The sequence below is a fragment of the Ictidomys tridecemlineatus genome, chromosome 7 (assembly GCF_052094955.1).
Source record: "Ictidomys tridecemlineatus isolate mIctTri1 chromosome 7, mIctTri1.hap1, whole genome shotgun sequence".
Classification (NCBI taxonomy): domain Eukaryota; kingdom Metazoa; phylum Chordata; class Mammalia; order Rodentia; family Sciuridae; genus Ictidomys; species Ictidomys tridecemlineatus.
The window spans coordinates 14,769,832-14,779,103 of NC_135483.1; the positions used below are offsets into that span (position 1 = coordinate 14,769,832).

Genomic DNA, 9,272 nt, shown 5'->3' on the forward strand with positions numbered 1-9,272 from the left:
ACTTCTCAGCCTTCAGACCTTTGAGACATAAATTTCTGTTTCTTATAAACTACCCAGCCTTCGGCATTTTGTTACAGTAGCACAACCGAGTAAAACCTTATCTCTAAGTCCTCAGGCCCTCTCAAGTATGGTCAAGAGAATAATATATTATTATCCATTTCATAGAGTGGTGGTGTGGGTTAAATGAGATAAAGGCACATAAAGCCCCTAGCACAGTTCCAGGCACAAACCAAGCACTCAACAGCATTCTATATCCTGCGGCCGCTGCCTGCCCCAGCACCTTACCTGACATCTGGGCATGCCAGCTGTGGGAATGACTTAGACACTAATTGGTCCCTCCACAACAGTAATAAAATAAACTTTAAATCTGAATTGGTGCCTAAGGAACTGTAACTAGGAAAGAAAAGACAGAGCCATTTCTTCTCCTCGGTAATAATCAAAGCATTTTTTTTTTGCAGCCCAAGGATATTTTCAGAAAGTCAAAGAGGAAAACCCCGTGGCTTCTCCTCCACCAGGACAGGAGCGAATGTCCTCTGTGAACCTGCCGCAAGGACACCCATCCCGAGGCACTGGCGACCCCACCAGCAATTTCACTTCCAGTTTCATCACTTAGAGTTTCAATCTCGACACAAGAGATCGTTCTGCAAGGTAAAGAGAAGTCTCCGTTTGAATCCAGATTTTTCTAGGTTTGAGAAAAAGTATGATTTGAAAAAAAAAAAAAGTTGCTACAAAACCTGTCAGCAAGCAAGCAATCGGGCTGGTCATTGAGATGCAAGTGCCGTTCCCCCTCCCCAGGCTCATGGAGTAATTATGACCCATGCCCATGCCCTTCTGTCCCCGTGCCCATGCCCTTCTGTCCCTGTGCCCATGCTCAGGTATTCCTGCAGAACTCTGATCCATGAGACCGGAAAGCAAAAGGCTGCTTCTCCAAGCAAATTGTCCTGATGAAAACCCCAGCAGTGGGATTCTCCAGTCCAAGAAGCCTCCTTAGTGCTGGGGAAAGTGAATGAATATGTGCAGACGAATTTGGTTGGGTTCCTTTGAGAATTGTGAAATGAGGAAGAAAATTCTAAGCATTTTTATTTGAAAGATGGATTCCTGTTCTGGGCCATCATATTTGTGGTTGAAAATGAATCTCAGAATCTGTCTTAAGGAAGATGGCCGAGTTCCACTAATATGCTGCCAGTTCAGAGGAAAATCTCTCTCTCTCCCTCTCTCTCTCTCTCTCTCTCTCTCTCTCTCTCTCTCTCCCTCCCTCCTCTCTCATCAGCCACCCATCTATAACCCTACTTTTTTTCCAGTATGACCTTCATTTAGAGCCCTACTAATTCTATACTTTCTTTGGTTTTACAAAACCCCAAGATGCCCAAGAAATCTGTGTTATGAATGAAACAAAAAAAAATTCTGCTGTTTTGAGCCATGAAGTGTGTGTGTGTGTGTGTGTGTGTGTGTGTGTGTGTTCACGTATGATGAATTGTACTGTGTAAACTTTGCAGCTTAAAAGGCAAACCCCAGCCAATGTCCCCATGCCTTCCCCTAAAGTTCTTCAATGTGGCTCTTGCCACTGTGGCACATGCCACTGACAGACCATGTTTTCTTCACGTTTGTGCTTCTCTTCGGTTTCACCTGACGGAATACAAGCTCCATGAGGTGCGCGTCTCCTGCTTCATTGCTGCTTTCTCCCTGGGGCCTGAACAGTGCCTGCTCCATGGGAGGCGCCTGCAGATGTCGGGGCCCCGCACACTTGCCGTTTAAACAAAAACAACTACAAAACTTTACTGTAACTCGTATGTGGTCTTATGATGAAATAAACACAGCCAATCTATCAAGTCTAAAAAAAAAGAAAGTGCAAAATAGTTCTTAAGTCAAATTGATAACTTTAAAATTTTTTTAAAGAGGATTCCAAGTAACCACATAGGACAAAGGTTGAAATGATCACAACTCAGGTGAAGCTGAGACTCAGACCTCTGCAGAGGGTTCACAGCTAGGAGCATGCGGGTGTCTCTGAGCCCAGAGAAGAGCTCTGGAGCTGGGGACCCAGACCCCAAGTCCTCCTGGTGCCATGCCACGGCACCGGCGCTGGAAGCGCTGGAGACTGCAAGCCGCATTCTACTGCGGCCGCCAGGGGGAGCTGCTGCACCCGGAGCAGGGGAGCGAGCCAAGTCCCCGGGAAGCCCCAGGAAGCCGCGCGAGGAGCCAGAGTCTCCTCCTTCCCCAGCCTGGAAGGTGGGCTGCAGAATCCCAGCCCAAATCACAAGGCTGACCGTGGAAGGGAGGTGTTTGTGCTTAAAATTAATAACTAAAGACAGTCATCAGTAAATAGGTGGAGAAGGAGCACCGTGCCAGGAAAGAATGGGGGAAGAGAAGAAAAAAAGGAAGCAAGAACAGCAGACTGCAGGCCCAGCCAGCCCTGACCCACGGGATTTGGGATTAGGCATTCAGGTATTTATCGTTATATTTTATATCTGATGCCTACCTTTCCTGAGCTTCACTGTGTCAGCCCGGTCCACATCCGCCCTCCTGTCCTCTGACAGCTGTTTGAAGCAGGACTTACCATTTGTGTTTTATAGATGAGAAAACTGGCAGCCAGAGAGGTTTAGGAGGTTCCCAAGGTCACAGTTAGTAAGTGCCCGAGCAGGGATTTGAACCCAGGTCTGCTGAGTCTTAAAGCCATTCATTCCTTCCCATTAAAAGTCAATGGCTAGTGAGTGTTGAGAACGCTGGCACTTCAAAAATTAGGGTTAAAGAGGAGAGAGAATCTTGCCCTAGTCAACTTAAATTTCATCTGCACCCAGGGTTGACTCTTTGAACTCATTTCCTAAAGAATGGAAATGGCAGAACCTGCTCGGGTGGGAATCAATGGGCGACTTATGTGAAACGGTTTTGATGATATCAGAGACATGCGGACAGGGTTTCCCCCGCTATCACCCACAAGGTCTTTCTGGAGGAGGAAATCTCCGTTTTGCTTCAGGAATTGGGGGCTGTCTGATTCATGGTTGCTCCCCAGTCCCCAAATGACACATGTAAGTGAATCACATTAACTCTATTCTCCTTGCCAGTGTTTGGTTTAGGCATGAACATATATGAACACGTGACATAGCCCCCGTCAATATTACTAAAGAATTACTAGAGAGATCCTGTACCCATTTTTCTCACTCTTAAAAATAAGTAAGGCATGGACTGCTTATTTTCTACCTGTGAATACGGGAAGGTGAAAATGTGATGCCTGGAGCTGATGCTGTGATCTTGTAACTCTGAGGAGAAGCTATCATCAAAATCCTAAGATCATCATCCTACCTATTGTTATATGAAATAATAACAACTTTCTGGTTTAAGCCAATCTTAGGCATTCAGGTATTTATCGTTATATTTTGAAAAAAGCATTTAAACTGATGGAAAGAATTCTGTTTGGCATATCTTCACAAGGCCAAGGACAAAAGGAAAGCAGAAGCCAGGTTTTGTTTTGTTGTTGTTTTGCTTATCTGCTGTATCAGCATGCCTGGCCAACCACCTAGAACAGAGTAGGACCTCAGTAAGCGTTTGCTGATTGAATGAATAAACTCATCAATCCTTTAAGACCTCGTTGTTGGGTAGCACATGAGGGCCAGCTCCAACTGAGGGTCCTGGTGATTTCTAGGTGTGCCCTCTGCCACTGAACTACGTCCCCAGACCAGTCATGGTGATTTCTGAAGATACAGGCTCCCAGAGAAACTTCCAAGCTCAGTGGGAAGCCAGAAGCCTACAGGGAATTACTAGAGACCAAGTGTTAAGTCAATTATAAAAGTATTTCCTGAGTGCCCGTGTTGGGCCAAGTCTCATATTGAAGGCAAGAAACAACCCACGGTATTGGGCAACCAATCAGGAGGTTGCAAAGTGTGCGTATAATGAAAGGATCAGTGTAGACTGGGATGACCAGAGACCTTCATGGACGAAGTAGGTCCAGATGGGGAGAGCCCATGGGGACAAGAAGTAAAATGTGCTGTTTCATGTTATTTTGGATTTTCAACAAAATCACCAAAAGTTGGGGGAGGGGGACAGTAATTGACAAGTACTGTCACATCTTAGCAGCGAGTACCAGATCGTCTCCACAGGACACGTAGACAGAGTAGCCTCCACTGTGTTCTTGGGTGTTCTCTGACCAACACTTTCTACTGTCCATAAGGACTAAAGCTGAAGAGTAAAGGGGCTGATTTTTTTAAATTTCATGACAATATATTGTGTTCTGAGAAGACCACATCTGTGTCGAGCTCCATAAGGAACTCAGAAAAGCTCCTCATGAGAGAAAGAGCCAGCCACGCTGCAGAGGTCACGGGAGAATACCATGTTAGGAGCTCTTCCTCCACTCGCCCTCTCCCTCCTGGCCGAATATGGAGGGACCAAGAACAGGAGCTAGTCCCCAGGGAGGAAATAAAAAGGAGGCGAAGTCTCCTGGTGACCAGCCTCAGTCTCCTGGGGACAAGCTATCCTGAAGTGCGGAGGGGAACTTTAATAAGAAGACAGAGAGTGAGTGACTACGCTGGACTGTACCAGAGTCATATTATTACTCCAGACTCCATCAGACTTGTGTGACTTTTTATTGACCGGAGCTTTTTGATCTCAAATTAAAGGGGATCTTTATTTATTTTCTAATTCTTACTGTAAAAACTATGGGAACTGCCCACGATTTGTTGAGGAAGGGAAATGTGACTCACAAGGAAGGTCAAAGAAAACGGGATGCCTTCCAATCAGTCGTTAGAGGTGAGCTCACCGTGCCAGGGCCAAGACCGGGCCTCCACGGGTCCAGCCCACGAGGCCCCAGCCCACCTGGTGCTGCCCACCAACCCACCATTCCCTCTTCCTTCATCTTCCTCTGTGGTCTGTGTCCACCCTCTTCAGGTCTTGGCCCACCGTCCACTAGACTTGCTTGAGATTCTCAACAGCTTCCTTGGTCAGCCTTCTGGTTTGCAGGCCAGACCCATCTCTTTCCATCTGGTCCATATTGGGCTTTGCCCCCGAGCTCTGGGTTGGTAACTTGGAATGATGGCAGGCACCTTGAGGCCCTCAGTGGCTATCCTCCATGTTCCCTCCCTTCGTCCACACCTGTCCTCCCACTGATGCTGCATCTTTCTGTGCTGTCTGGGAACAGAGGTCTTAGCGTGGTTGTGGGCACCGCTCCTAAGACTCTCCAGCAACCTCCCAGCCTCTCCCTGACTACTGCTGCAGACCCAGCCTTTGAATATGGTGGACACTGAATGAGACCTCACAGAGGTGTGCTGAGGACCACTGCTGGCAGGCCTCGGACCCCTCATGCAGCCAAGGACTCTAGAGTCTTCGTTTCCTTTACTCTTCTTTCAGGAGAAGGTCAAGGTTCCCAGAGTCTCAGCAACCTGCAAAAGTCCAGGTAACTTGCAGACAGTGAAGCTGAGTCAAAGCCCAGGTCTCTCTGCCCAAATGCCCTATTCCCTTTTCACCTGATTGTGCAGAGGAAGTTGCAGGAAGAAGCCAAATAGGAAGCTGGAGAAGTGAACACCAGTGTGCGGGCTCCTGCAGACCATCATGGTGGGCACCAGGCAGAGCAGCTGAGATCCAATAAGCAGGCAAATGCATGTTTGGGGACCCTTATTGAGAATAGGGAGTATGGAGTCGGGACATAAAAATTAAAAATAAGTCCCTATTTTTAGCGATGGTCTTTGAAGTGGCAGTGTGCCCTGGCTGAGCCCCGTAGAGCCTGGTCGTCTGCCTGAGCTCAGTGTCATGTGGAGTCTGGGTTATTGGGCATATTTTGGAATATGGCAGGGAGCAGGGAAGAGAGACAGTGAGAGACAGAGATGTGCAGAGGAGAGAAAAGAGGGGTACCTGGAGGACAGGAGGGGTCTAATCCACCATGCACTAGGGGACCACATCCAACTGTCCATGACGAGGTGCTTTGACAACTGAGAGTTCCTGCCCAGGGTGACTGAGCTGAGCAGGCCCAGGGCACGGGGTGCTCCTGGGGTCCCCCCTCCCACCAAGGAGGCCAGCAGTACTGACCACAGTGAGGTGCTCAAGGGAGCCAGCGAGAAATGGAGTCCATGGAGGTCACCCCTCCGAGTAGGCAGGACGTGGCCGACACCGCAGCAGAACTGGCTCACAGGGACCTGTGAGACCCTGGGACTCCCAGGGACACTGGGGGAAGAAAAGGGCTCCACCTCACAGGGACACAAGGGCCTGAAAGAGAACTTGGGGTGCGTGTGTGTGTGTGTGTGTGTGTGTGTGTGTGTGTGTGTGTGTGCTGTGTAAGCTGCAAGGCCCCATCTTCAACTGTGAACCCGACCCTACCTGCACCCATGGGCTCCTGAGGCCTGGGGACATTAAGTTCCATTATTCTACCAAAGGCTTTAATAAAGGAAAGAGAGAAATGAGGAATGGATGAGAAGGGGAGAGGAGGGGGAGCGAGGGACGGAGAGGGGCAGGTGGAGGGGAGGGGTACGAGAGGGACAGGGGAGGGAAGAGGGCCCCCCTGCTTGTTCCCCTGGTGTGGCCCTGAGGTCCCCCATATAGATGACTACCTGGAAGATGCAAGTTTCTCCCCTTCTCTCCACCAGAGCTAAAGAAGCTGTAATGAGGTTATTTATTCCCCCCAAGAAGCGGAGAGTGATAACTCCCCTGGCTGGCTGCTTGTAGGCTCCGCTTCCACACAAATATAGGAAATGCCCAGGCCCCACGATCCGCTCGGCTAATTGAAATGCCAACTTGAAGTTCACCAGATGACTGCCGCGGGGGTCGCAGTCATTACCAGCGATTAAATGTTATGCGCGAAGATCCGTGAGGGGACCAGGTGTCAGCCGTGTGCTTTAACCCTACACCCACTGCGGGGAAAGGAAACCCCAGACAAACGCCGGATGGGAAAGGAAGGGAGCCAGGACCCGGCTGGGCTCTGGGCTGGAGCAGGAGGGTGGAGGCTGCAGGAGGCCCAAAGCCCAACTCTCCGTACCCAGGACCTCTCTTCCCTGGGCTGGTACAGAGCACAGGGATCCAAGGTGGGTGTCAGTGTGGCTTCACTCTTTCTTTCTTCTCACCTGTAAAATGAAGATAATAATGCCTAAGTCTTGGAACTTCCATGAGAATTAAGTAAATAAGTCATTTAGTGCCGTGATGAACGTCTGACCTACAGCAGCTACGAGACGGATTCTTCCACGACAAATCAAAGTCTCAGCCAACACACTCAGCCAATCTTTGTGAATTTTCCTGTCGAGGGACACTTACGGGGTGCAAAGACAGATACGATCCACAGAGGTAAGCGAAAGGACCTTTGTCAAACACACGCCAGGTCCCAGCGGCTGGGCTGTGTCCCACGTAAATCAGAAGCTCAGGTCTCCTTGAGGACCTGGGACTCACCAAACTGTTCCAAACTGTTATTTGGATCAGGGAGCAGCACAGTGCAGGGGACCAGAAGCTGTGTTTCAAAGCCTGTCAGTCTGTCTGCAGGGCCACGTCGTCTGCACCACGGGGCTTTCTATGAGGGAAACATGAAGAGGGCTCAAAAACAATCAAAGAGGAAACTGAGCTCACAGTAAACAAGGTCTCCCTGGGCAGCGCTCATTCCCCGAGAGGCAAGACAACAGGGATGTGCTCTGTTGGAGTTCCAAAGGCCGGGAGCCCTTTGACCTCTTTGCAGCCCTGCTGACCACTCCCCCTGGAGACTCGGGTGGTTCCCAGCAGTCCCTGGCTTCCTTGGGAATATCAGTCTAAGCTTCCCCTGCCCGGCCAAGTTGCTACCACATGTCTCTCTCTTCTCTCCTAACTTATGAGAATGCTTGTCATTGGATTTGGGGGTCTACCACGCATCCAAGACGATCTCATCCCAAGACCTTCATAACATCTGCAAAGAACTTTCTTCCACTTCAAGTCACATCATACTCCTGGGTCTGGGTATTCAGATGTGGGCTTATTTGGGGGATCCGTGTAACCCACTGCAATGCCCTAAACCTCCGCTAGGTCTGGATCTCCCTCTAACCAATCATTCCCTCTCTCTCCCATACCAAGCTCTCTCACTGGCCTGCCCATACCCATGAGCAAGATTCTTCCTTAAAAATCAACCTCCTGACCCTGCCAGAGCCACGCTGCCAGGGACGTGTTCAAGGTAATCCAGAGGGCCATGCGGCTGGCCTGGGCCTGCTCACCTTCAGCATCTATGCAGCACCAAAAAAGGACACGCCTCACAAAAAAATCCATGAAAGCTGATGAGCTTTCACTCCACTCAGCTCCCGAGGGTCAAGGTGAATTTGTGGAGGAGCCAAGGAGTCAACTTGAAGAAAGCTTCTCACAGTCCGCCACCACGGCAGGCCGTATACAAGTTGGTGTCAGGAAACATACTCCCCAGCTAAGCCCAAGATGCAAAACTTGATTCACTGGGGGCTAGACAGCCATGAAGAGCTCCAAAATGCACCTCCTGGGTTTGTTCCAAGACTTGGTGTTATTGATTTGGCTGGCCTTGTTGGGCTCCTTTTCACTAGAGGTTCAAAAATAAAGAAGCTTGGGTATCTCCCTGGATTCACCAGATTTGCTGTCTCTATCTGTGACCCACAACAAGCCACTGCATTTTCCCAGGTCGCTGGGGAGAAGTTATGTGACTGGGGCTTACAAGGATACATAGTGTAGAAGATATGTGGAAGGAGAACAGGAAAATGTGGAGAATTCACCTGGAAGTAAGTAGACAACTCCGTGTTAGCCCATGCTAATCAGTTGTAGGTGAACAGTGGAAACTCCAGACAGCAAATCAGTATTGCTACAGAAAGATGGCAGAGAAGTCAGCACTGAATATAGTAAACTGGCCTTCGTCTGCAGGAAAATCTATAGTAGGGCTTTACATTATCTTGGGTGATGCCGAACTACAAGTTGAGTAAGCTGAAATCCTTTCACCTAGATATACTGTGCAAGCCTTAGAACTCCTGGTTCTCACATCACTATTGATGGACATAATTAAAATCCAAATTTAAAAAAGAATCAACCTCCTAGGGTTTTCTTCATTGTGTAAGAGTTGTCTACACCTCCAGCTCCAACTTCTGCCCACTTGGATCTTGACCCCATGGAACTCGGCTTTCACTCTCACTGCTGCACGAACAGTTCTCTCAAAGGTCACCAGCAGCACTCAGATGTCTGTCTCCAGGCTTGTTTCCACCTCTTGTCTGGCCACATCCCCCTCTCACGCTCAGCTCGGGCCACACCAGACTTCTTGCCGACCTGAAATCTCCCGTTTCACCTCCATCGTTATTGCTCCCTCGCCTACATCACTCCTCAGCCTGATATCAGTC

The 9,272-nt window shown here is 49.2% G+C and overlaps 1 pseudogene; it reads left to right on the plus strand.

Moving 5' to 3' along the window:
- The first annotated feature begins 8,098 nt into the window (after window positions 1–8,098).
- Window positions 8,099–8,674, plus strand: LOC101957664 (MICOS complex subunit MIC26 pseudogene; annotated as a pseudogene).
- The last annotated feature ends 598 nt before the right edge of the window (window positions 8,675–9,272 follow it).